Source organism: Rousettus aegyptiacus, unplaced genomic scaffold (genome assembly GCF_014176215.1).
Source record: "Rousettus aegyptiacus isolate mRouAeg1 unplaced genomic scaffold, mRouAeg1.p scaffold_m13_p_2, whole genome shotgun sequence".
Taxonomy (NCBI): domain Eukaryota; kingdom Metazoa; phylum Chordata; class Mammalia; order Chiroptera; family Pteropodidae; genus Rousettus; species Rousettus aegyptiacus.
This window is the reverse complement of record NW_023416295.1, coordinates 64,253,092-64,280,956: the sequence shown is the minus strand read 5'-3', so window position 1 is coordinate 64,280,956 and position 27,865 is coordinate 64,253,092. Positions and strand designations below refer to the sequence as shown.

Genomic DNA, 27,865 nt, shown 5'->3' with positions numbered 1-27,865 from the left:
TAACTAGTACTTACCATCTCTGTCGCTACCATCGTGACAGCTAACATGTATTGGCTCCTATTTTCTGCCAGGCACTAGACTAAGCATTTTATTTGCATTATTCTCTCTTATTAATGAGGAAGGTCCTATTAATATCCACCTTTTACAGTTGAGAAAACTGAGGTTTAAAGAGATTGGGTAAGTTGCCTATAATTAGATGGCCAAGCTAAAAAGTCGCAGAATGGGGTTATAACTGACTGAGCAGCACGGACCAGGATTTGACCGTGCTGCAGTTTCAACCCACATGCAGGCATTGATGGCTGGCATTCCACTTGACTTTCACACTTGACCCTGCTCACATGCCATTTGCCCTCTGATCACCTACCATTGACATTTCGTCTTTTCTGCACTGATGTACTCAGAACATTAAAAAATATATAAGTAGTTCAAGATCATGAAAGCATGTTTGGCTTATAGAGAATATAGAGAAAATAATGAAGACTGAAAATCACTTAGTTTTAAAACATGCCAACCCTACAGTCACGAACACACAAGTATGTTTTGCGATTGCCTGTTCCCTTGTGTATAGTTTGTTCACATAGTTACCATGTATCTATGTTTTGAATTTTAAATTTAACAAGTACTTTCTTGTTCCTTTGTTGTCATAAGCCAGTTTTAATGGCTGCTGTATATGGTTAGAGGGCTCTTAAGTTTAGTCCACAGAGGGTGTATCCTTGAGTTGCTCCCATGTGACAAGTGCAGAGCTTCTGCTCACCGTATTGAATAGCTAATTTCTGTCGGCTGACAGATTGGAATTGTAGAGTCTCTCTGCCCTCTTTCATTGTAAACACCTTGTATCTTGAGTGGGGTTTGGCAGTTCTGCTGGCTTGGAGCCAAGGAGACCCAAATTTGGCTCTGCACTGAAACTAGCTGCAAGTCTTTGGATAAATTGCTTAATTTTAGTATCTTAATCTGTGGACCACTTAGATCTAGTCAGCTCTGTAATTCCAGGAGTTTTCTGAACTTTCTTGATTTATAACCTTATCAGTTCCAATTGATGCAACAACTTTGGCAGGGCTCAGTTGGGTTACTCTGGGTTGCTTCAAGCAGAAAATATTGTCTTTCAAGATGACCAGACCTGTAAACTCTTAGAAGGTGAAATGTGTCAACTACTTTTGTATAACTTTTGTCATCTCCACTCTGTGCACCCCACCAACTTTCTCCCCATGCTTACCCACAGAATAGACAGTTCAATGTATGTGCTCAATAAATAAGAAATGAACAAATATATGCATGGGAAATGCTACTGGCTTCTGTAAGAACCTTTAGCTGATCCAACTTATCAAATTAATAAGATTGTTTCATTTAGACGTGGCCACCACAGACAAGGACTTAGGCCTCCAAAATCTTTCATAATATATTTCAGAGTGATTTTCCTATCAATTCTCCCAATTGTTTACCAATTCTTCCAGCATATTACAGATGAAAGAACACTGATCTGTGGAACTTGGTATTTTTTCCCTTTGTATTGTGTGTAGTATGGGGTTTTGCTTCGGTCACAGCAAAATCAAAGCTTTCGATGTAATCATTCTCTTGCTGCGACCAGCAGAAAAAATGAAAGTGTTTGGGATTTTCTGCATTCTTGGAGCCACATATCGGGACCTTAGAGATTACATGGTTTGTTCTGACTGGCTCCTCTGATTCTCACCTGGTGATGCTGACCTTGAATCGATTTGCTCATGTCTTGAAGGTGTCTATCTGCTTCATTATGTGTTCATTCTTCCAAGACCATGATATGAAGCTACTTCCAAGGAGGCGAAATTGTGCCATTTCTGGCCCATATATAGTCTATCACAGACTGAAAGGAATAAAATCCTGAGTTCCCACACTAACGCCCTCTGCAAAGACCTAATTTGGTACCTATTTTGGCATAGAAAGCTTGCCTTGACCTCTCTAGATTTGATCATTAATTGGTCTTAGCTTTTCCAAAGTTAACATGCTGACTGTGGTGGCCTCACTGGGTGGCCACTAGGTGGGTGAGATGAGAGCTTGGAAGCACCATGAGGTGAGTGGTAAACCTGCTGGCAAAGAGACAGGTGGCCTGGTTTCATGTGTGTGTGTGTGTTTGAAATGCTATTGACAATAGCCTCATTTGTTTAGGGCTCTATATGAGTTATCTATTGCATAATAATAAACCACCCCAAACTTAGTGGCTTAAAACAGCAACCATGTTATTTGCTCCTGAATCTGTGGATCAGCAATTGGACTGGACTCTGCTAGTCTCGCCTGGGGTCACTCATTCTATAGTACTCAGCCTGGAAGGTGGTTGATCTAAAGGACCTCAGCAGAGATAACTCATCTCTATTATGTGGTCTCATCCTCTAATAGGCTAGCCCAGCCTTTTTGACAAGACAGAGCTGTCCAGCAAGAGTGTAAGAGTGGAAGCCGCACAGTCCATTGGTCAAAAAAGTCATACGGCTAGCACATGGGGTGGGGTAGGGGGGGTTTGAAAATAGACTCCATCCGTTAATGGAATTGCTGCAGAGAATTCATGGCCATTGAAATTTTATCATAGGCTCTAAACTTTGATATGAAAGCAATTTGAAATTACTTTATTTTAAAATTATTTTATTTTGCCTTTAAACCATCCTGGCATAGGAATGGTGTTGTCAGCTCATCTGAGAGAAGTCTGGAAAACAGAGGTCTTCCATAACATACCCAGGAGTATTCTAATAAAGATAGTAAAAGTAATAGCAAATATTAATATTGTTCTGACTATATGCCAACACTGTTTTAAGTCCTTTACATATCTGAATGCATTTGGTTATTACAAAATCTGACGAGCAGGTAATATTTTATCCCCATTTTATAGATGAGAAAACCAAGGCACAGAGTGGTTAAGTAACTTCCCCCAATGCCATAATGGTACTAAGTGCCAGAGTTGGGATTTTACCCAGGCAGACTGACTCCACAGTTTGTGCATTAACCTCAAATGCCTCTTAAGTTAATGGAAAGAATATCTTCCTGACTCTTAGCAAAGTTCTCTCTGCTGAGAGGTTTTGCCACAACTTCTGCATCCATAAGAACCTGCATGTTCACCCTAATGTGGTCTCCAGTTAGGAAGAGCTGAAAGTTTAAATGTAGGAGGTCGAGGATGTCAGGAGGATGTTAGTTGGCTAGTTGTGGTGTCAATCTGGAAGGGCATGGGCCCTACCAGCAAGGGCAGAACATGCGGTTAGAGAGACCCGTGCTGCTGGCTGCCCCTGCCATTCCATCACTTCTCACCCTCCCACACCAGGAACTTCTCCAGAAGGCCAGATTTCTTGATGATCAAGCAAGAATTCCTAGAGATGCTTTCCTCAAACTAGTGGAAACTGTTTTCCTTCGGCTAATCTTGAAGAGTTTATAATCTTGTCCTACCTGCATTAAGTACTTTTTCTTTTTGGATGCTTGCTTTCTTTTCTTCTTATTCAAACCAGCTGCTACAATTTATTCCCTAGCATAGACGTGAAAACCTGACGGGGAGATCTTTATAGCAGAGATTCTCTAAATAGTGCTTTATGGAATAACTCAACCTGCCTTTGCAAAAGAATGAAAGAAGAGAACACAGGCAGGAAGCTGCTTTTGTTTCTGAGGACTTGGGGCTGTTCTTGCCTGGTAATAAATGTAATTGCTTCCTGTGATGGGTCTGGTCAACAGGCCATCCTTGAGCACACGCAATGGCCCTCATGACTCCTGAAGAGGATGTTTGTTTACATTATCCTCATAGAAGATGGTTCAAAAATGGTTATTTCCTTGAATTTTGCTGCAGTTCTGACTCACTCTATGGTTGTTGGGTTTCACTGTTTCCCTTTCTTGCTGGTTTTATGACCAGTGTTGTAGGAAGACAATACCCAAAAGTTTATGTAAGCTCCTCCTTTATTTTTTCTAGCATTGAAGATGATTGCTTAACAATAAACACAGAAAGGGAGTTAAAAAAAAAAAAAAGAGAGAATTCTGCTCTAGGCTGGCTGTTGGTTGAGCTGGAGAAGGCATATTAAATGATTAGAATGCGTATTTACACATCTGCACATGCAGCCATCAGTTTTTAATCCCCCAGCAATGGGTAATTTTGTAACTTTCTTATAATCCTCAGTGGCTCTTCCTTGAAAGGTTGTTTTAAGCAATCCAACTAAAGCACAGCATTTCAAATTTAACCTTAGATGGCTCTTGAAATCTCATCTTTAGGAAGTCTTCCTAAAATAGAGATGAAAACTTCTGTGTCAAAACACAACAAGCCCATGCGCAATTCAACTGTTCTCACAACGATCACTTTCCACATTTAACCTATGCACATTGGGTCCCGTCTACTTATTAGCTGTGTTTCCGCCCTGTTCTCTAAACGTGGGTCTGTGTTAGGATAAAAAGGGCAAAGGTGGTTACTCTAGGATGTTAGATCTGTGTCAGCCACGCACTGCGACACCACCAGATGAACAACGAATAAATGTGCTTGGACAGTACTATCACCTGCAGCATACACACTGATCATAGGGGTCTATCTTCTCTTTTTAAATTTTAGGCATACTTTGATCAGGTGTGCGGCAAGAATTTTTACTCATGTTTACTTTGGAGCCTCAGCAATCTGTTCAATCAGATTATTGCCAAAATCGTACATGGTGTAAACCCATTTAGCTGTCATCTAACAGAACTGTAATATGAGGCAACAATATAGGATGGTTCTTTGCTATATATTAAATCAGTTTGTTTTCTATATTTTTAGTAGCACTGCATTTGTAATTAAATAGTATTTTTAATTTTTTTATTGAAATATATATTTGACATGTACCATTGCATAAATTTGAGGTATGCAATGTGTTGATTTGATACATTTATGTATTGTAATTTGATTGTCATTTTAGAGATAGTTAGCACCTCTATCACATTATATAATTATCATTTCTTTTTTGTGGTGGGAATAAAGATCTAGTCTCTCAACAAATTTGATGATGATAATACAGTAGTGTCATCTATATTCATTATACTGCTCTAGATCTCCAGAACTTATTTGTCTGCTAGTTGCAGGGAAACATTATTTTAATATATTTCCCCCAAAAGTTTAAATTAGAATGATGTAAAATAGTGGGAGATTCATATTAATTAGGGAATGAGAATCCCTAATGCATTCACATGATTCTGAAAGAGAGAGACTGGTTATGACTCTGAAAGAGAAAGATTTTCAATTTTCAAGTCTTTAAAATGAACTGCCATAGTCTTTAACTTTCAGTTGTTGACGTGTGTGCTTACCCTTTTAGAATAAGTCATTGTATTAGTTTTATAGAATTTCTAAAATAACCTAGGCAGAGGCCAAGAGCGGAGAACCAGGCAATGTTCCTATAGGATTTCTCTCCACTAAATTAACAAATGTCCCCTTTCAGCCACTTCTCCTTTATCTCGTCGATCCCTGTTATCACCAGAGGCTGAATGGATAGTTGTGTCTTTAACTTTCCTTGAATTGTGAGCCGAAATGAAGATTTTAAATATAGAGTTTTAAGATCTTAGGGGAGAAAGTGACATTGATTTATTTGTTTTGTTCTTGGCCCACCTGAGGAACCTGTCCTGTCAGGTAATGAACAACTGCTTTTATCCTAACTAGTGACTTCAAGAGAATAATTACTCATCCTGTCATTACCGTTTCTCCTGAGTCATCCAGGCTAGCTCATATGGGTTTCAACTGAATAGGCAATGGACTCTAGGGCCAAGGTTCCTGTTTAGTAAAGTGAATTATATAAACATGTCTTGGACACGGAGCCATGGCTCATCCTGGAAAGAGATTTCATAGGTCCAGATTTTCAGCCATGTGTTTTCAGTGGGGACCTTTGTAAAGCCCCTTTAATGCCCTGTTCTTGTGATGGTGCAGAAAGAGCCTTGACACTTAAAACATATACTGGTCATAGGTGGTTACTATAGAAAGGCAGCTAGAGTTGCTTTCAATTACAAATACTACTTGTCCTCTATCATGTCACTGTCCTCGGTAGGATTCTTGGGTCTTATTGCATGTGATTTGGATGACAAATATGAGACCGAATTGTCCTGGATCAAATTTGAATGTATGAGTAGCGGTAGAAATCAGTGTTGACTGGCACGTGTGTTTAGTTCTAGTTCATCCCGAAGCTCAATTTATTTCCATATTCTTTATGTTTTTATTTTTTTCAGTTTTAGAGAAACTTAGATTTGTATGGGAGCTGTCTTTTAAGATTTAGTTGAGCCATCACATCTTCATGGGAGACTATGACATGTAGAAAATAAAAAGAAAATATTCAAAGCAAAATGTTGGATGCAAGTTTGTGGGTTAGTTGAAAATCCTACCTCTTTTACAAATTCTTAACTAATCCTTCCTGGGTTTAAATAGAATAAACAGTTGCTTTTATAACAGCTACTCTATCACCTTTCTCTGTCTTCAGGTACTTGAAATACATCATTAAACAACATCAGCATTAATCCAAGGCCCTTTAGACTGTAGACTGAGCTCCTTGGGGCAGGAAACTGGCTTTCTTCATCTTGAATTCAGAGGACTAAGAAAAATAAGAACAAAAACACACACACATAAAATCTATTTTTTAGGCAGGTATGTATGAATAACCAGTAACCATGAAATAAAACAAGTTCTGATCCTGAAGCCCGGGCACTTCGATGGCTCGTCCTGGAGGGCCCGTGCTAGATGGAAACCTGGGTATCAACGGGAGAACTGCTCTGGTGGGCTGGACGGGGACTGCCTGGGCAGGTAATACTGTGTGCCCTGTGGATGGCTGACTTTACCATTGCCCATGATTCCTGTGTTGAAATAGGAAGGCTCAGCCCAGACAAATGCTAAGGAAACAAAACCAACTCTTTTATTACTGTCTACAACATTTATAGCCAGGTCCTACTCAATGCCCTTATCCTTGAGGCATTCTGACAGTCATTTTAATGATTTATTTTCTTTTTCACAACCCAAAACAAATAAAATATTTTATCACCTTTTGGGTAGACTCAATGTCTTTCTCTTCATTTCATCACTTTCTGGGTCTATAAAATTCCCCTTACCTTTCAGTGTTTATAACTCAAAGATAGGAATTCTGTTTTTCTCATTCCTTATGTAAAGTTTTTTTTTGTTTTTAGTCTGATTTTTTTTTGTCCTGTATCCCAGCCTATTTTTGTTGTGGTGATGGTGGGGGCGGGGCAGTGGGAAAGGGAAAAGGGGATTCAAGAAAGGCCACATGTTTGCAGTAACACCAATCATAGGGAAAGGTTTTAAATAAAAATATTTTTTCAATGCTGTTTCCACTATTTAGAGCTATGAGAACATCAGAGCCACTGAGGGTGAAGAAGAAGTGGTTGTGCTGTACTCTGTATTGAAATTTGCTCCATAGTTTCCTTTCCCGGGATCTGCACTAAAAACCAATGGCCTGTGTGAGAACCCACAGCGTTGTGATTACCCCTCTCCATTCTGACTTGTATGTCTTTGCCCCAACCTCCTTGCTTTATAGCTCACAGGCTCATTTCCCCTCTACTTCTTGCTCTTTTTGCTTATAATTGCTTCATTTTCAATATGCCTGCTTATATTGAGGTGTCAACAGCATGACATTAATTCAGACATGTCATCATGAGCCACAAAAGCTCCTCACCACATGTATGGCTTTGTCAGGGCAAAACTCTTACGAGATAGACGACTTCAAGTCTGAATTGATGCAACATGCAACTGTGTCAAGTTCAGTGGTGCAACTGAATGATTTGAGATGTCTACTTCCTGCCCCTCTGGTCCCTCCACCATCAACTCCAATGAAGAGCATAGAATTGAAAGGGGCTTTGGGGTCCTTTCCTTCAAGGATCCTGGTCTCCAAGTGTAGAAATTCATTTGACACATCCGCATTGGTGGTTGCTCACCCATCCTCTACTTAACTAATTCTATCACTCTCAGTCAGCCCATTCTCTGGTTAGGCATTTCAGAATGACCCCACATGGATCACTCTGCAACTTTTGTGAAGTCTCTTCTAAAGTAACTTTCTCCTCTCCAACTATTTGAAAAGTTATCACTCAAAGTTTAACTCTCAGTTTTCTCCCTTTTTCCACAGGTTTTCATTTCTCTGGGAAAATAAGTAGAGGTCTCATAAATATTATAATTAAGGACAAGTTTTTAAACCTCTCACTATCCTTGAGAGATGGTTCTGTATGCTTCCTAATTATAAGTGAATGTTAAATTTCAACAGTGATCAGATTTATGAAGAGTTTTGTTTGATCCGGATGTTATAATCTAAAGATGAGGCTCTGTTGTGCATTAGCTTCTTTAAACAGCAGACCTGTGGCTTGCACTTGGTCATGTTAACCACAGTTGACCCTCAAACAAAGCAAGGGTTGGGGATGGTGACTCCCTGTGCAGTTGAGACTCTGTGTATAACTTTGGATTTCCTCCAAACAACTTGGTAATAGCCTATTTTGACCATAAATCTTAGCAATAACATAAATGTCAATCAACACATATTTTGCATATTATCTGTATTATATATTGTATTTTACAATAAAGCAAGCTAGAGAAAACATTTTTAAAATCATAAGGAAGATAAAATATATTAACAGTATTCCTTGAAAAAAATTTGTGTATAAGTGGATCCATGCCTTTCAAACCCGTGTTACTAGAGGGCCAACTACTGACATTTTTGCTCTCACCTTAACCATTGACTCACAGGCTGCCAAACTATGTCTACATTTTGGCTTTGGTGGGGGCATTCAGGCTAATCAGGTAGCTATCAGCAGTTAGCAGGACCTGTCTGTTAACCACCTATATCCTAGCATGACAGCTACCACATAGATTCTACAGAAAGAAGGCAGTGGCACTATGACCCTGAAAGATGTCACATGCATCCACATAGGATGGATATCTGACAGACTTTAAAATTAGGGTAGCACCTATGCTTTCAACCAATAGCAACTCTACTAAAAAGAGACTGTCCCCATGCACATGCCCACTATCCCCATGCCCTAAGATGTCCAAGCATTCTTACTTTGAAATGTGTCATCTGCTTTCATCCTTAGTTGAATTGTTTGGGAATATTCGAAGTAGATCAGTTCAGCTGTGTTTGCATTTTCTAGAGCATGAAAAATGATGTTTCAGTTATTACATGTGGAGAGATGAGGAACCAGATGTACAGCCCGGATTTTTAGATTGCAGGTGGAACTGGCAGCATCAGTAGCCAGAGAAACGGCCTCCAAGCATGTGAGCCGAGTCAATTTGATCCGTGTCACATGGACAGTATAAATCTGGAACACCACAACGGCAGATTTCTTCAAATGCATTTCCAACCACTCATTTGGTGGAAAAACTTTATTTTTCCACTGTTGGACCTCTCTTTCCATCTAATGTGTAGCCAGTTGGCTAAGAGAGTAACACAAAGCTGGCCAGGATTCTGTTTTTAGTGTTCTGGCAGGAAAGAGAGGTTTGTTATAATTGGTAACTTCGCTGTTCTTCCATCTGGCCATTTCCTCCTATCCCTTATTTCCCTTCACCTTGTTTCTTTGGGGGGGGGGGCAGTAATATTGCTTTTTATTTAGAAAGTGGATGTAATGACCAAGGGTGACAAAAGAGCTCATGCATTGCTTTTTGGTTTAGAGGGTGGACTTTTGGGGAGTCATCAGTAGGAGGCTTTGCAAGGGAGTCGGGGAAATAGCTGATGCTCTGTGAACAAACCTCATACCTGCTGGGCACTTCATTGTTCATTTCCTGCAATGAGCAGCTTCAGCAAGCTGTACAGAGAGCCTGTTCATAGGGCTGATAGCGATTTAGCTAAATCTTCCCCCACCTCCTGCTCCCCTGAACAAGAAAGCTCAGTGTCAGCTTTTTATACTACATGGCCCTGTCTCCTTCCTCCATAAGTTTCTTTGCCATAATTGAAAAAACTGGAAGGGAGCTAACGTTTATCGAGTGCTTCCTGTAAGCTAGGGGTTATGGAACATAGTTTATACTTAATTCATTTAATCCTCACTGTTTCTTTTCATTCACTTCTTACTACAGCCTTGATCTTTAAATTTTCCTGTTCTGATTTATTGATGAGGAAACCGAGACTCTAAGAAGTTAAGCAACTTAGGTTAACCAGTTTCTAACAGGGATGATCAGAGCTTAAGTTCAGGATCTGAACAAGGTTTTCCTGACTCCAGTTAGATCCAGGATACACTAAACTTTGAGAATAACCTGTGTTCCACTGGGAGCTGGAGCTTTAACTACTCAGGCTGAGAAGCAATCAGGCTTCTTGCAGCACAGCCTTTTTATGTGGAATGCAACATGTAGACAGACAATGGTTCATTGTTCTTTCCTTTATTGCCATCAAATAATGTCAGAGCTGTATTGAAATTGTAAAATATTATAAAGACAGCATCTTGTCATCATTGGGATCTAGAAGTCAGTGCAAAATTAATTCAGAGTCAGTTTTCTACCATTTTACCCTCTCCTGCCCCTCCCAAAGGAGACTAAACAGTGCTACTGGTATGCCCTGTCCTTTTAGTACATGACAGACAACTAAAGTGAGTAAAATTTGAGCAGAGTCTGTCATATTTAAAGAACTCTGAATTTTCAGCAACTTCAGTGAGACACTGGCAGCTAACTTCCCTTGCTTTTGAAATTTTATTTTCCTTTAAACTTGAGAAATGCCTTTAATACTTTCCTCCTGATACTAATGCATTGCAGCCATGGTCTTCTAAGCCAAACCTCTGTTTTATGAGGTCCTGATTCATCGGGCAATGCAGGAGCAGGTACCGACATTATATGCTGTTATACAAGTGAAACCAGTGGATTTCATGGTTCTCTGCTTCTGGGTCATAATTCTTTGGTAACAGTGAGAATTCCCAACCTGGTGGTATACATTATTTTCTTTCTTAACAAATAGTGTATCCCTGCACTTAAGCTAGCCAGTAGGTCTTGTCAATAAATCCATCAAAGGCGAGGCCAGTCTGCACAAAGCACACTTTACACCTCCCCCAGTGAAATGAAAGGCAGCCCTTTAGAGCTTGGTGGGATGGAAATTACTTTTCTTATCCAGCTCAAGGATAAAAGTGCACATCTATTGGATTTTATTCTTGTCTGGCTACTACAGTGGTCAGGAGATTACTTGTTCTTTCTTCATTAGCCCCTTTGTAAATATCCATGTTTGGGGGTAGGAAAGAAAGTTCCAGCTACACCCAGTGATTTCAGAATCACTGACTAGTGGCGGTCTAGAGGGCAGTGCATGCTGGGAGGCCTGCTTTTCTTTCCCACAGTGATGCTTAAGGGCTGCTGTTCCTGAAGAATCGAAGGGGCAGTTTGTGCATCTAGTTACCAGGCCAGGGACCAGAGAACCTCAATTTTTCCTGGTATAATTATGGGTCTTCAATGGGGATTAGAGAGTGCTGCAATTACACAGATGACTTTCAAAGGCAACACGAGATATTTTACCTCTCAAACCAATCTCAGTAACTCTGAGCAGCTAGCTGACAGTGCCAATAACTATTTGTAAAATCTAGAGCTTTCCTATTGGTGAATTGCTCACGAAGCACAGAAAGCTGCATAACTTACTATAAGGAGATTTTTATATTTCTGACAGGGGTGATTTAGAGGGGGAAAAAAGGCTCTATTGCTCGGATCAGCACATATGCCACAGACATAATTTTTTCTCCCAGATTTCTAACTGGGATATATTACTGTCTGCAGTGTTGGTGAATGCTGGAAAGGTCATTCTGGTTTGTTATTTTTTAAACTGGACATTCCGAAGATGGAGGAGTTAATCAGTTCACAGAGAGCTGTTGATAATTCATAACTTATAGCCTCTTATGGAAAGGTCTCTTGCCACTAATGTCACCATAAGTAAAGTCACAATCTTCTTAGAATTCTCCATCTTGAAATGGTCACATGCAGTCCTGCAGGGAAAGCTCATCTTGTACTGTTTGTTTTTATATCGTCTGTATTCACTCCAGTTTTCCTAAATTTATAACCAGTAGCATACTTAGTTTAGGAGTTTTTATAGTTAAATTGGATAATTCCCAAAACTGGTAAGAAATCTCTCAACCTCAGTTAAAATGGAAATAGCTGTTATCTTCAGTAGAAGTTTTCTACAAAATTCTATCACTTTTGTTTGTTTGTTTTTCTTAACCATAAGAAATAGAAAGGAAATATTAGAATTGGAAAGTCTGTCCCTTTGTAACTAGCAGGAAGGTGGATTCTGGTCTGCCTAACTTTTCTCTAGGAAGATTTAATCAGTTTTGCTGTCAAAGAAGAAAAATGCTCTAGCTTCGAGAAAGACACTTTGTTCGATAAACACGGTTAAGGTGATGGTAGGCCCTGTGTGAAAAAGTGAAGGGAATACTTTTTTTATGATTGGAATACAAAAAGATAGATTTACTAGGTGCTCTACTGGGCTTTCCCCCACTAAACTTTCCCCCACTAAGATTCAGCAGGCAATGCAGGAGCAGGAACAATGTTATATGCTGTTATATAAGTGAAAACAGCAGATTTAATGATTCTCTGCTTCTGGATCATAATTCTTTGGTAACAGTAAGAATTCCAAAGCTGCAGCACTTCTTTATCTTCCTCAAGGCACCACATACATCCTTTTCTTACGATGTTTTTTGTTTGTTTGTTTGTTTTGTTGTGGTGGTGAGTTGGTGGTTTTTTGTTTTTGGTTTTCTTTTGGCCTTAGTCTCCAAAATGAGACTAAAGTGAGGGAAAAAAAGAAATGTGTCAAAATATGAGCAAGTTAGAGAAAAGTATTAACTAGGTCTTTTTCTTATTAGAAGCACTGTAAGTTTCATTTGTTGGCAGGTGGCTTAACACTGAAACTTGGCTGCCTGGGCGTGTACTGCTCCTGCTGCTCTGAGGCCCAGCCAGGCTGCGTGTGTGTGGGGCCTGGATCCCCAGCCCGTCCCTGCCGCCTGTGCTGCCGCCTGTGCTGATCTGCTTAGGGCACCAGGACCGGCTCTGCCTCAGGCACAATAAAGGGCCTAGAGGGAATCCTGGCCTGGGGGCTTCAAAGGACATTAAATGATTTTTGTTTTTTAGATCACATTGGCCCAGATTTCACTCCCCCCAACTTTATCGAGGTAAAATTGATTTAAAAGTTGACAAAATCGTATGAATGTGTACAATGTAATGATTTGATGTATGTATATATTGTAAAATGATTACCACGATCAAGTTAATTAACATCTCTATCACCTCACGTACTTACCTTTTTCTTACGATGAGAACTCTTAAAATCTGTTTGTTTGTTTTTAAGCAAATTTCAAGTCTGTAATACAGTATTTTTGACTATAGTTACCATGCTGTACATCAGATCCTCAGAACTTACAACCGAAAATTTGTGTCCTTTAACCAGCATCACATCATTCATTCTCCCTACTCCCCAATCCCTGGCAACCGCCATGCTACTTTCTGGTTCTATGATTTTGACTTTTTTAGATTCCATATATAAGCGAGATCATCCTATATTTGCCTTTCTCTGTCTGGGTTATTTCACTTAGCATAATATCCTCAAGATCTGTCTGTGTCACAAATGGCAAGGTTTCTGGTTTTTTTTTTTATGGCTGAATAATATTCTACATGTATCTATCAAGAAATTATATACCACATTTTAAAAATTCATTCATCCATTCATGGACACTTAGGTCATTTCCATATCTTGGCTATTGTGAATGATGCTACAATGAACATGGGGGATAATGATTTCATTTCCTTAAAATTTATACCCAGAAGTAAAGCTGCTGGATCATATGGGAATTCTATTATTATTATTTTTTTTTTTTTTTTGAGGAACCTCTATACTACATTATTACATAGTGGTTGCACCAATTTACATTCCCACCAACAGTTTAAAAGGGTTCCTTTTTCTCCATATCCTCACTACCATACATCTTTTGTGTTTTTGATGACAATCATTCTGAAAGTTTGTAGTGATAACTCATTGTGGTTTTGATTTGAATTTTCCTGATGATTCGTGACATAGAGGACTTTTTTGTGTACCTGTTGGCCATCTGTATGTCTTCTTTGGGAAAATGTTTATTTAAGTCCTTTGCTATTGAGTCGTATGAGTTCCTTATATACTTTGGATATTAACTTATTAGATATTGATTTGCAGATATTTTCTCCCATTCCATAGGTTGCCTTTTCATTTTGTTGATTATTTTTGCTGTGCAAAACCTTTTCCAGTTCCCAATTTAAAGCAATTGAAAATGTATCTCAAGTGGCCTCACCCCCCCCCCCCCCCCCGTGACCTTGAACCAGGCACTACACCTCTGTCTCTCTTGCTTCCTCATTTGTCTTTGCCTGGGATTGGACAAGATCAGTGGCTTTTCATATGTTTTAAACTATGGAACCCTTTACCCAAGTGAAATTTTGTAAATTACCTCAATAAAAACAATTTTACAAAATTAGATCTATTCCCATTTAAGTGTGGATAAAGGACTCTGACCCTACTCAAATCTTCTTCATCTGTTCAAACTCCAACAGGCCTGTGGGGCCACTTCCTGCCTCAGCCTGGTAACAGACTGCCTGAGGCAGAAGTTATCCTAAACCAAGGCCTAAAAATGAAGGTAACATTACCTTTGTCAATCTCGAATTCTGGAGATAGCATATCTCACAAATTTTAAGTCAACCAACCTAAAATGGCTTAATTCATAATAAATTTGTGAGCACCAATCTCTTATACACCCCGTTCCTTGTAACCAGAGTATTTTCAGTTTTGCTGCTGTTCAGTGATGGGCAAATGAATGTGAGTGATATGTAAAGTTATGTAAAGCATAACCACCTTAATATCTCAGAGTTATTCCAGACCCTCCACTATCCCCTCCTGGATTTCAGAAACCCAGACTCTTTGTCCCCCACTTCTCACCCTTCTAACCCCTCTACTACATGAACACCATATAAATTTTCTTAATCTCTGCATTGATCATGTCAGTATCCTTCAAAAAATAGTCTTATTGTTTGAAAGACCAAAACTCAACTCTGGACTCCGACTTTCAGAAAGTTCCTTGATTATTTAATTTTTTTTTATTAAATTCCATTTCCCACTACCTTCTAATATTCATTCCATTTCAGTAAGTCATTATCTCTCAATGTGCTGCTTCCAAGCCCGTGATCATGCTCTTCGCCCATGTCTCTATTTTCCTTTCCTCATGAAGACCTTACCTCCTTTATAGCTCACCCTTCAAGTTCTTCCACACTCCTGCTTCTCCCTTCCCTGGTACTTAGCCAGGAGGCAGCATGATGTGGCAGCAAAATTAAAGGATGGGGAGACAATTCTAGGACTACTATCTTGGAATTCTACTTATTTTCAAGGTGTCCTTGGCCAAGCCCTTTTACTTCTTTGGGTCACAGTTTCCTTATCTGTAAAGTGGGATTAATAATACAATATCTCCCTTGCCTGTGTGGTTATAAGAATCAAAAGAAGTATTGTACGTACTTTATTTAATTTAAGCATTCTTCATTTTTCAGGTTTTGTTCTTAGATAGTAAGATATCATTATGAGTTATTATCATGTATTACAAACTATAGCACTCATTTTAATGATTAATTGTACTCTGCCCGGTACTCACTGTGGTCATCTCATGCATTATATGTAGTCTCACCAGATCTTTAGATCAGAGATTCTTCTTATATTTAAAATATAACTTCAGTAGAACTCCACTGTTGTTATCACAGTGCTGACCATAGTAGCTACTTCACATGGATTTGTTTAACAGAATTTTGATCTCTGGTATTTCCCAATAACCTACTATTTTTAGTGTGTTGGAAGTAGAAGTCATTTAATTAAGGAGGATACTCGAAATTCTCCCATCCTCCTGAAGCAAGATCGAAATTTTCAATGGACGTGGAAGACCTTGGAAGCAGGGAAAATAAGTTGAGTGAGATACTCTTGGAAATTAACCCAAAGTGAAACTCAGATCTAGGACCAGTTGTGATGAGTTTGGCAGTCAGTTCTCTGTCAGCACAGCCTTTAAAAACCCTGCGGGTGATTCCATGAACAGGAAGAAAGTCCCAGTGGGTGAGGATGCCACCCAGACAATCAGAGCTATACTGGAATTCACCGAGGTAGCTACTTCAGTTCAAAATAGCAAAAGAGCCCTTTACTGGCTTCAGTAGATTACATATTTTAACAGTCCACATGACTTTGCATTCAACTTTTTCCTAGTCATAGAAAATAGGTTCTTGTATTAAGTTATGTCCATTGTAAGAGTGAATGCTCTTAGCACTTCAGTACGTGAATGGCAAATGCTTCTTCATGTATGTGAACATTATTTCATTTTCAATCACAGGGAAATATAACTTTTTTTTTTTTTTTTTTTTTTTGATAACTAGAACACCTTCAGGAAAGAAAGGTATGTTGCAATAAACTCTCATGAGGCGGGCAAGGTCATGTTGAGTACGTCTTACTACACTGGAGATTTAATTTGCAATGGTTAAGCTGGTGATCAGTAAAACTGGTCGCCTCCACTCCTTGAAGCTTCATACTTCTACTGTATCTTATGCTTCGGTAATAACAACTGAACTTTGTTGGAAAGGTGAAAGTTCTGAACCAAAAATTGGGGACTTGGGAGCTATGGAGTTTGCTGAAAATTCTCCAAGTACCAGCATGCTCAGGTCCTAGTTTAGGATATGGAAACAAAGCATCAACATGAGAGCTAATCAGTGCTGCAAATCTAAATCAAATTGTCTGCACCTGCTAATTTATTCTGGAAAGTCTCAGCCAGCATGCTTCCTTTTTTTTTTAAAGAAAAAAAAAAAACAAACACTTTTTTTTCCTGAGGCATTTCCTCTACTTGGCCAAACTAAAGGTTTGTAGATTTGTTCTTTGCAGATTTGCTTATTTCTGGGACCCTCCCTGCATGGTTTCAGTGGTCAATACTGTTTCCCTACAACTACCAGCCACAGGAATCACTAGCATTTTTAGAAAAGTAAATGTAGCAGAATTAGTAACATTCCATAGCCCATTGTCCCTATAGCAAGTGCCATGCACTTGCCATTATACTTGGACTGCCTTCATTGCTCTATTCAAATCACTTTCGGGCATGGATCATGTCTTAAGTTTTTCTTTCCAGTTTTTCATATAATGCATAGTAAGTGTTCAAGGATGCTTATTAAATGAATAAAATACATATGTATATTTCATTTAAAAAGTTTATTTAGTATTTTCTCAGCTAAGAAAAACCCCAAAGATAAAGTTAGATTGATGATGCCAAAACGTGACACTTGTAATGCAAAGCTCAGCATAATTACCCACACAAAAGCAAGCCAAATACATGGACTGCATCGTGTGGCCATGCCGTAGCTGCAGGGTGTTGCCAAGTTTTCTTGGACATGTCCCTGCAGGGTCCGGTGAACCCAGACCCAAATGGATTCTTGTGACAGCTCTCCCAACTCACCTTCACGAGCTACAATTGCCAAAGAATATAGATAGTTAACTAAAGCCTAAGCAGAGGTGGCAGTTTTAATACACAACCACCTAGTAGGCCACATTAAGGCATTAAATTCCCAAGGTTCTGGAATTTTCCTTGAAGGATTTTGTAATCAAATCAAGCTTGTTAGAATATTGATTATTGCTGCTGCTACTGTGTTTTCCTGGTGGAAACTCTTGATTCAATGTCACTTTGACACTTCTGTATTTCAACTTCTATCTCTCTCGCTTTCTCATACAGACTTGCAACCTTTAACTGTTTTAAGTTAATGGTGAGAAATCAGATAAACTTTGCTGTAAAATATGTGCTAGCACTGGATATGTCTTTTGAGTGTTCTCATTTAAGCATAGTATGAGATATGCCCATCTCCTATACAAGTATTTTTTTCTTATTATTAAATCCATTGTCCCATAAAGTGCTGGTTAAAAGAAAACGTGACTTTACGTTGGTACTTCCTTTCTTCATTCTATGGTATTCAGCAAACACTTGGGCCCCTGCTCTGTGCCAAGCCCATTGCCAGAGATGAAAGACTACTCCTGCCTTCAGGGAGCTTGGGAGAGAGATGGAGACAGATCCTCCCTTTGCACACATGTTCCTCTTTCCATTGAATAATCTGATGTCTTGGTCTGAATGGTAGCACAGGCTCCTGGGGCACTCAGGGATTACAGACAAGGTTTTTTCAGTGGACCAGTTAAAGAAATCTTCGAGGAGAATCATAAGGGTCCAAAGTCTCAGACTTGAACCTGGAAACATAGCAGCAGTGATTACAATCTGCTGACACACTGTCCTGGGACAAGGGAGGAGTGTTTTAGGCCAGCCTGCCCTCCCACCAGCAGAGCTGGAAAATATCCTTGATTAGAGCAATTAGACTTACTCCCTGAGCCAGTTCATAATTTGTTTAATCATACTCATTTCACTGAACTATAGTTTTGGTTCAGTGAGGGCTTTTAGAGAAAAAAAAAATGCGAAGTTTGGTGAAAGGAAAGGCAGCAATGAGAGCGAGAGAGAATTCAGATGGATACAGAGACAGACAGACAGACGGACAGACAGAATTCAGATGGATGCTCTTCACTGATTAGTTTGCTGTTGGCAGAAAAGAAGGCAAATGATATCTGTCACCAGGTGTAAATATAAAGAAGCTGATTTGGAACATGGGTCCTTTGAGTCTTATTTGGGTGAGAATCATTGAGATCACAAAAGGAAGCAGCTGGTAAGTTCCGGAAACCTTTTTGTGTTAGCCCAGAATTTGAATAAGGCACTAAAATGAGTGTAGTGCATATATTTAAATATTTATGTACAAATAGTTGTCATTTCTTAGCCTGCTCTGCCATGGTCCCATGACTTGACATAAATGCTTTTAAATGATCATTTTCTAAATGCTAGAAAGGCATCCTACAGAAGCAGATGAGAATCATGACAAATCAAACAAAGAAAATGAAGAAGAGACTATTATAAAGAAAATATGTCCATTATAGCAAACTATATTTAGGAAGTTTTGAAGGCACTATTGTATAAGATTAAGATGAAGGAGTTTGGAATTGAGTGAATTTAAATTCTATGTATTATTTACTAACCTTGTAGCCTTGGATAAATTACTTATCCTCTCTTTAAACTTCAATTCTTTATCTGTAAAATGGGGATAATAATAGTACCCATCTCATAGGCATGTCGTGAGAATTAAATGAATTAATGATACCAGGTGCCTAACACCAATAAGCCCTCAATAAAATGTTAGCTTAAAAAGGAGGTTATTGTGCATCAGGGCATGTGGAGGAAATCAGTAGCAAATCATTGGAAAGAGAAAGAACATTTTTTTTTTTAGAGACTGAGGCTATGGCTGTGAGCAAAGAGATGCCTGGCACATAGGTACTCTATAAATATTGATTGGAAACTGAATAAATGTGTTTAGACCATTTAGAATATATAAATTGGGTAATTTTTTGAAATGAATTTTAAATGTACATTTTAAATGAGGGAAATATAAGGGAAGAAATACTGGATGAAAATTTTGAGTGCGGCAAAGGTGTATTTTTCAAATAATTAGCCAGGAAAATGTTTGTCCTCTTATTTCCCATTAAGGACACAGAGTTTGATTCCATTTGCTTCTCTAAGATCAAATAATTTGGAGGATATTTTTGTAATGTTCTAGATGGTCTCCTCCTGGGTGCAGTATTCTCATTTCCTTTGCTCTCCTCTTTGCATAGTGTTAAGAAGACACGTTGTAGAAGAGAGACTAGCACACATTTAAACTACTGATTATAAAACATTGTTTTCTCCCATTTACATCCAGATCATGCCAGTTTAATATTCCCCTTATGATGAAAAATAGAGACTCAGATGTTCTAGCTCCTGGAATTTCACTGCATCCCTTGTTTGTTCTCTTATTTGTAAATAGGCCCTGCCCAGGGTCTCTTCTAAACCATCTTATCAAACCATGGGCTGCTCGGTTGCATCCTCGGCTATGTGCAGTGTCTTCCTCTGTTCCCCAGTGTTTCAAGTCCTGGCATAGAGGAGGAAAGGGGTTGATGTTCTCTGCCTAACCCTAGGCTGAAGTCATTTCTCAGACATGGAACAAAACACTGCCTTTGGAGGAAGATGTACAAATTTGCTGAGGAAAGGAATGAAGTTTGGGGACCTCCTCGCTTCCTACAGGATTATGTAAATCATTCTACACTAGTGAAGTCAAAGTTATGAAAATAAATAATTTCCATTTGTACCACAGTTAGTCTAAGGAAAATGGTGACAGGATGTATTCCGTAACTTCTCAGGAGGTAGGCCTGGAAGGCTGGCTCCAACAGGAGTTTTAAACATACCTCTGAGGTGTTACATGCAGGTAGCTAATATTTCTTGAGCTTGTACTCTTTGTGACATTATTCTAAATATTTGAGACATTTTAACTCACTCACTTGAAGTTATTATTATTTTTTTTTATCTTTTTTCTGCAATGAGGGAACTGAGTTACAAGGAGGTTAAGTAAGTTGCTCATTATTGGCCCTAACTTTTAACTCAGTAGTTCTACATGTAAGGAAACTGAAATGCTGAGAAATAGTCCAGGATGGCAAAATATTTAGCTTGTTTGCTCAGGTAACTAGCAGAATTTTCCCCCTCACTATATGTGCACAAGTAACCATTGCATCATTTCCTAGGGGTTGTAGCCCCTTCTTACAGATGAAGCCTTCATGCTAAGGGCTAAGGGAGAGGCTTCCCAGGCCACTGCCCCTTGTCAACTTAAAAAACTGAAATCTGGGATCTCAGAACCTCAAGTGGAGGCACAGGAGATGTTGAGCTACTTCTCATATTTCAAAGAGCCTAACAGAAACTGTTTATTTAGGGTTAATAAAACTGTGGCTAATGAGTATATAAAAACTTTTTTTTGCATTGGTCAAAATTGTATAGATCATGTTAATGTAATAATTAATGTAATAATAATAATGTATAATAATGTAATGTAATAATAATGTTATAATAATAATGTAAGTTATTTCATGTGGATCAGACACTTCATGGCAACTATACATTTTTAATCATAAAAATAGGTAATTATCCTCTACATACAGTTTAGATAAATCCTTCTAAACATGGAGTCTGGGTCTCAAGTGGGAGCAAGATAGAAATGGACCTTGTGGATGAAAAACTTAGCATCTGTTGGTCTATGGTGTAAGAGAGATGTGTTGCTAATGGTCAATGATTATAATATACTTGATGAATATGATGCTTCTACTCTGCAAGAAGGCAGTGCTTCCTGGCTGTTTACCTACCTTACCTACATTCTGAATCTGCTGTTGTTTCAGATGGCTGTAACTGTGTGCTTACTAATATCTCAAGGAACTTTACCAGTTGGATTTGCAAAACATAATTAGGACAGTGAATTGTCTCGTATCCTCATTCCTACCACAAAATGATGCATTACAAAGAGAAATAAAAATGCTATTTTGTATCATCTGCTCTTTGGATTGTCTAAGCCCTTGATCTAGTAGAGGGAACTATTGAGTTTTAACTATATAGTAAGTCAATTAACAATAAACTATAGAAACAATTGAATGCTTTGTTTTAATTTTTGAACGTTATGCATTCATGTGTGTCAAAAATCAAAACAATGAAATGAGGTATATTCTGAGAAGCCTCCTTCCCCCTCTGTCCTTTCATGCTGTATTTTTTGTGCCTGCCCCTCTACCTCTAGGTCATCATTTTCATTAGTTCCCTGTATATTGTGTATTTATGCATATATAAGTAAATACTTATAGTATTTTTAATTTCATTCCCTCTCTAACACACAAAAAAGACCTATGACATTCATATATATATATATATATGAACTTTTTCACAGCAGCATATAGGGAACATCCTCATTTTTAATGGCTCTATCATATTCCATTATGTATATGTATATACGTGGATATATGTTGATATATTTATATACATGCATATGTTTTTTGATGGACATTTGAACTTCTAATCATTTGCTCTTATAAAAAGCGCTGCAGTGACTATCATGGCAATATATCATTGTGCATGTGTCCAAGCTCTCTGTAGAGAGTCAAAGGTAAATGCATTAATATTTTAATAATATTACCAAATTGCTCCTTAGGGGTCACATTCACATTAACAATATATAAAAATGACTGATTTCACATGTCTCCTCAAAAGAGAGTGTTAGAAAACATTTTAGTCTGTGGCCATGCCACCCTGAACAAGCCCGATCCCGTCTGATCTGAGAAGCTAAACAAGATTGGGCCTGGTTACTACTTGGATGGGAGACCACCTAGGAAGACCAGGTACTATAGGTGTAAAAAATAAACAATAAAGGATTGTACGCTGACAAGGTCATTGCAATCTGTGAGGTCAACCAATGGTTGCCTCGCCTAAAAAAAAAAATAATAATAATAATAGAAAATATTTTAACCTACAGACCAATCAAAATCTGGAATTTATAAAGTACATTTTTAATTTGCATTTCTCCTATTTCAAAAGATGCTCACTTTTCTCATGATGTTTAAAGGCTATTTTATTTAATTTTCTATGAAATGTCTATTAATGTTTTTTGCTAATTTTTCTGTTGGGTTGTGATTAATTTTCTTGATTTCTAGTAACTCTTTCCATATTAGTGAGATTATTCATTGTTCTGTGCCGTAAATTGAAAATGTTTTCCCCAGATTATTTGTTTTTAACTTTGCTTATGGCTTTTTTTTTGATCATACAGAAATTATTGTCATTTAAAGTTATTGAATTTATCAAACATTAATTTTATACTTTCTGGGTTTTGAATCATAGTTAGAAAGGCCTTTCCCAACTCCAAGAAAAACACTCATATTTTCTCTTGGTACTTTTTTAAAAAACACATTTTATTATGGAAAATTTTAAGAATACACAAACTAGAGAAAATAGTATGAGAAACCCCAAATACCCATCATCCATCATCAATAATTAGGAATTTTTGCCAGTCTTGTTTTACCTATTTTCCCAACCATTCTGAGACTATTTGAAGCAAACCCAAGACATCATAGTATTTTTTAAGTACATCAATATATATCAATAACATGTAAGGATTTTTTAGAACAGAGCCTCTATATCATTGTTATACCAATAATTTCTTAAGATGAATACTATTCTAAGTTCATATTTTCTTTTCTGGGACTTTTGGCTTTGTTGTATGAACAGTATGAGGTATGTATCCAACCTTGTTTTTTTCCTGGCCAACTAGTTGTACCAACCCAAATTCTGAAAGTGTATTCTTACCTTACTGGTTTGAGAAGCCACCTTTACCATATAACAAATTACCATGTATATTTGAGTCTATTTCTGGACTTTCTATTCTGTTCCATTTTTCTGTCTACTCATGCTAATATTATATTGTTTTAATTATTGGAGCATTAGGAAATATTTTAATGTCTTTCAGGATTAGTTATTCCCCAAATGAAATAGTAAAATCATCTAATTGAACTCATATGATATGGAAATGGTAGAAAATTAGAGTTTACAATCCAGCCACCCCAGGTCAGAGGTAGGCCTAGTGAATTAGAAATTGACCAGGAATGGAAGTTAGTTGTAAGTGTGAAAGTGAATCAAGTCCCGAAGGGAAGTAATAGTAATAACACACTATAGGAAAGTAAGTGGTAATAACATAGAACCCTGGAACCTGGGGCAGGTCTTATCTAGGAGGTTAGAGTAGGAACCAGAAAAAGAAAAAGGATATGGTCGTGGTGGGTGAAGCTTGCTTTTCCCTTGGAAATAGCCAATCCTGGTTCTGTTTGACAAAGTCAGAAGGTTAAAATATTTGCTGTATGCATGCCATGGGGATCCATCAGAGATATGAGGTGAAGTTTGTGAAATGTGTTGAGTAGTCTGTGTGTTATTCCACTTTGGGCAGTCTGCAGGCCTGGACAGGCAGTAACCTTGAACTCCAAGGCCACCTATGCACTGGCTTATGCCTCTGAAGATGTGAGAGTGAAACTTACTATGCATTTCCCAGAAAGATGGATGAAGATGTATTACTCTCAGCTTCTTTCCCAGGAGACAGTAGTAAATCTATCTAACAAGATATCTTTACTGGAAAAAATCGGGGAGAGACAACTTCTAATATGGGTTATTGTGGGGAAGACATATTAAGGTGCTTAGCAGGGGCAAATCATAATAATTTTTTTTCTTTGAGATGCACATATTTGCTGGACTCTGTCTACCCCTTCACAGAAGCCCAGAGAATGATAAGGTGGTGGGAGCATGGGGAACGGCCTGGACTCCAGTGTAGGTGGAGAGGCTGAACCTGGGTTACTGCATTATGACCTCATTCCCTGACAAACACCCTTAATAACCTCTGGCACAGCCTGTAACCTCCTCATTTCCAATTTCCTCCTTGTAACCTGCAGATGAGCACACCATACTTACCTCACAGGGATCTGGGGAAGATTTATTAATTTCAGATGGGAAAGTTCTTTGAAGATGAGTCATGTGGTATAGTGTGAGTCTGCTACTATGAGGCTGCAAAGCCATAAGCTGGGGTAACCACCTGCTGCCCAAACCCAGACACCAAAGAGTGAATGGAAATTGATCTGTCTCCAAGCCAGGGAATGGACTTTATGAATTGAATGAATGGGTGAAGTCAACCTTAATTAAACATTTATTCAATGATTACTTACCAAGTGTCTGTGCTGTGCAGAAGGTAACAGGGAGTTAACAAGCAGGAATAAGCCCTGGAGTACAGATCCTCCTAACTGCTGAAGTCATTATTATCCACAGTGGAAAACAGCCCAGAATTGTGACTCCATGGACCAGAATTTATCTTTGCCCTCGATGATGTGAGCTGAGCATCAGTTATGGTGGACTCCATATTTTGGCATATTCTGACTAATAAGTAGAGTCATTGGTGCTTCCTTAGTCTCCTTACTTTCCAGAGCCACCTTCACCAAATTCCTAGGCTAATCTTCTCTCTCTCAAGTGCTTTCAGTAAAGAGAATCGTTCAGTCCATTAACAAAAAGGGAATAGGAAAGAGAAGAATTTCTCTTTTGGCCTCTTTGACTTCTGTCACATGCCAGTGTTTTAAAAAGTACATTCAAGGTGTGCTTTATGTTAAGTACAAGGTAAAGGGGACTATTTTAGGCATTATTACAGAACACTTTCTCTGCCAATAAAAAATTTTATGGTCTGGAAATTGGTACAGAATATGGATGAGATCTCAAGGTACATTTCAAGCTGAACTTTTCTTTTTCAGGTGTCCTTGAGTGACAGTAGCAGGGATTTGTAAGGAAAGGAGGAGGAAAGAAAATTGATTAACAGAGATGGGCCAAAGTAAACTTACAACGTGAAGTAAAGGACTTCTCTGGGTAAATGAGGCTACTAAGAACAGTATCCCGATAGGAAGGTCCAGCACTGCAGAAGATGAGAGGTACCTAGAGAATAACTAGAAGGTAGTTCAGAAATGTCATGTAAAAATCTAGTGTGGTTTCTTGGAATACAAGATTTTAGGAAGGAGATTATAGGGCAAAGCACCATTGCATTATGGGATTCCATATTAATGATATTCATATTAATGGTTAATATTCAGTTTTCGGTAAATTTATTACATTAAAATAAACTTATGTCTATGTGCAGATATTTATAGATACTATAATGCAATAAGGAGGTACAGTCTTGACTACACGAAAGCTTCAGTGGGCTTCAGTGCTGTGTTCCTAACAATATATGTTCTTTTGTTCTCAGCACTTTTATAGAAGTTCAAGAATCTTGCCTATCTCTACTTAATGATGTTCTTTAATGACAGTAGGAGCAGAACAAGCTGAATTGTGGTGGCCTTGTGATGTTTGCATTTGATTATAAAATATTCTTTAGCTAAATTTATCTTCTGGTTAATATTCTTATTTTCTTTCTAAAGCCTTCATTCTTACCCTGATTAGTTTGTAGCATAGATCCAATCATTGGTTTCCTACGAACCTAAAAGTGACACTTGCTCTTACTCTTTTCTAGTAAAGAGGTACTGCTTATTCACTCCAGCTCTTCCTACAATGGCCTGCTGTAACAACAAGCTGTGACACTTGAGTCCAGAGTTGCTCTTTTCATGGTAGCTCTTTCTGAGACTGGATTCAAGGCTCAGTCAGTGTCCTGGCAGGAACCAGATAGCATCTTCAGACTGGTATTATTTGTGAGAATTAGTAAGGAGCTGTTTAAAATGGTGTGGGCGAGGCTTAGGGAACCAATAAGGGAGAGTACCGGACCCCCAGTTAGCAGCAGAAAAGAGCCATTTCTGTCCTGTAGGCCTAAAGGACAAGGGGAAAAAATGATAACCAGAACCCAGGAGACAGTAGCTATGGAGTCAGCCACCTTTCAGGAGCTGAGAGATGTGATGGCAACCTGTCAGGGACTGAGTCAGAGAATAAGTACCATGGTCTCACTCTCTACCCACCCTCAGATCTGCCAGTTCCTGCCAATTGCCAACCCAAACCAGAAGCCAGGGGAAAAGGGAGCCGTGTCAGTGGTCTTCAGAGCCCAGCTTCCGAGGGCACAGAGCAGGGTGTAGAAGGACGATGGGGTGAAACTTGAGGGTCAAAAGGTGAAAGTACAAGAGGGCACACTTCCCACTTGCCTCACTAGGATAGTTTGGGAAGATCATGTGGTTGTAGTATATTAAAACTCAATGTAGCATGTGTTGAAGAACATGTGAATGCATTAGGCCATCATCAGGCAGGCTTCTGAAAACCGAGTTCTCACAATCTCCATACAGTTAACCTAAAGCCTAAATGAACAATCAAAATGGAAGTGGAAATTCTGTTGGTAGAAAAGCTGAAAAACTTTTTTTTTCCTAAATATTTTATTGGTAATGCCTGCAAGTGTGTGAGACCTTTAGAGACTTTTAGCTCACCCCTAACCAAGAGCTTGAACTTGCTGAGCCCAAACCAGTGCTAAGCAAGTAAGGACAGTCTTAGGTCCCCAAACAACCCCCAAGTTTTTTTCACGGTAGAGACCAGCCCATGGGCTGGAGTAGATACCAAAAGATTTAATATATGAGAAATATTGGAGCTGGGCCCCTTCAAAGAAGAGTGGAAAATACAAGATAATGACACATGTGAGAGCACAGAGCCTGTTGTTTTTAAGGCAAACTTTATAAGGACTACTGCATAATATTTATGATTATAGGCACAGAATGTAGATTTATCAGGAAGCAAGTAAATGAGAATGCTTTGCTGAGGACTAAATTTTGTTCCCACATATATTCTAAAATAGTTTACCTAAAATTGATCTTCGGAGGAGTTTTATATCTTTCTCTCATGTATACTCAGATAATCATAGACTTTGAGAGCTGAAAATATGTATATTAAATCAGTGCAGCCACTATGGAAAACAGTTTAGAGGTTCCTCAAAAAATTGAAAATCGAACTACCTTATGACCCAGCAATTGTACTTCTGGGTATTTACCCAAAGAAAACCAAACACTAATTCAAAAAGATATATGCAACCCTATGTTCACTGCAGCACTATTTACAATAGACAAGATAGGGAAGTAACCTAAGTGCCCATCAAGAGACAGTTGGATAAAGAAGACACACACACACACATATACATGCATACACATACATACATATACACATACATACATACAGTGGAATATTACTCAGCCATAAAAAATGAAATCTTACCGTTTGCAGCAACATGGATGGACCTAGAGTGTATCATGCTAAGTGAGATAAGTCAGACAAAGGCAAATACCACATGATTTCACTTATATGTGGAATCTAAGGAACGAAATAAATGAACAAACAAAATAAAAACAGACTCATAGAGAACAAACTGGTGATTGCCAGATGGGAGAGTGTTTGGGGGACTGGCTGAAAAAGGTTAAAGGATTTAGAAGTGCAAATTGATAGTTACAAAATAATCATGGGGATGTGAAGTATAGCATAAGGAATATAGTCAATAATATTGTAATAACTATGTATAGTTCCAGATGGGTACTAGGTTAATTGCGGAGGG

At 38.5% G+C, this 27,865-nt stretch overlaps 1 protein-coding gene and 1 pseudogene across 5 annotated transcripts in view; both read left to right on the top strand.

The window, feature by feature from the left end:
* LYPD6B (LY6/PLAUR domain containing 6B) overlaps positions 1 to 27,865 on the top strand; it is a 150,514-nt gene that overhangs the window by 100,319 nt on the left and 22,330 nt on the right. The window lies entirely within an intron of this gene.
* Positions 22,075 to 22,193, top strand: LOC118614291 (annotated as a pseudogene).